We start from the raw sequence: 902 nt of genomic DNA, 5'->3' as shown, positions 1-902 counted from the left end.
TTCCGTCAGCAGGTCCAGCTTGGTCTTCATCTTCAGAAGGTGATGAAGACGAGTTCAGAGGATCTTCTTCTTCTTCTTTTTCTTGTGGGATCAGGTCTGCAGCTGATGTAGAAACACTCTGTAACCAGAAACGAAACTTATTCAACTTAGATTCATTTTTATTAGAGCTTTCAGGCGATTAAATTTTTTATCGCATTAATCACATTGTCTGGAGATAACTCGCGATTAATTGCAAATTACTATGTGGCCTTTTTTCAAGGAAAAAAATGTGTGCTTCGTGGAATTTAGCAGTTTTACATTAATTATGAAAACAAGAATGACAAAATTAATAGTTTTCATCAGAAATACTTTATTTTGTAACATTATATTGAGATAAACTTTCTTAACAATAAAAGGCTGTAACATAAAATGTCTAACAAAAGCCCAAGTGCAAGTGAAGGGCATTTTAAATTCAAAACTTCAATCAACGTTCAGTAAAATAAAATAAAAAAACATCAAAAATAACATTTCCAGGTCATGTTCATTTTTTGTCAGGACCAAATCTTTTCCTCCCCTGCTGAACTACAGTAATAAATGAAATAGAGATTTATCATTTCCAATTAACTTTTGTTTTTTAAAACATTAAAGACTGAGAAAAGCGGGATACTCTGTGGATAGTTTGACTGTCTGTTACTGCCGCCGCGTTCTCTGGCTGCAGCTCGATGTAGCGACGTGTCCAGCAGAGCTCACGCCATGAATATGCCGGCAGACAGACCGCTGTGCTGGGGCTGGATCACGCTTAAACCTCCAGAACTTTGGGATATTTTGCATATTTTCGCGCAGCGAAAGAGGGACAGACCACACACTCAAAGCTGACATGTTCTGTGTGTTTAGTTCCCTTTTCTCTGTCTTGTTTTGTGCAG

Source organism: Oryzias melastigma, linkage group LG14 (genome assembly GCF_002922805.2).
Source record: "Oryzias melastigma strain HK-1 linkage group LG14, ASM292280v2, whole genome shotgun sequence".
NCBI lineage: Eukaryota > Metazoa > Chordata > Actinopteri > Beloniformes > Adrianichthyidae > Oryzias > Oryzias melastigma.
This window is presented reverse-complemented; position numbering follows the sequence as displayed.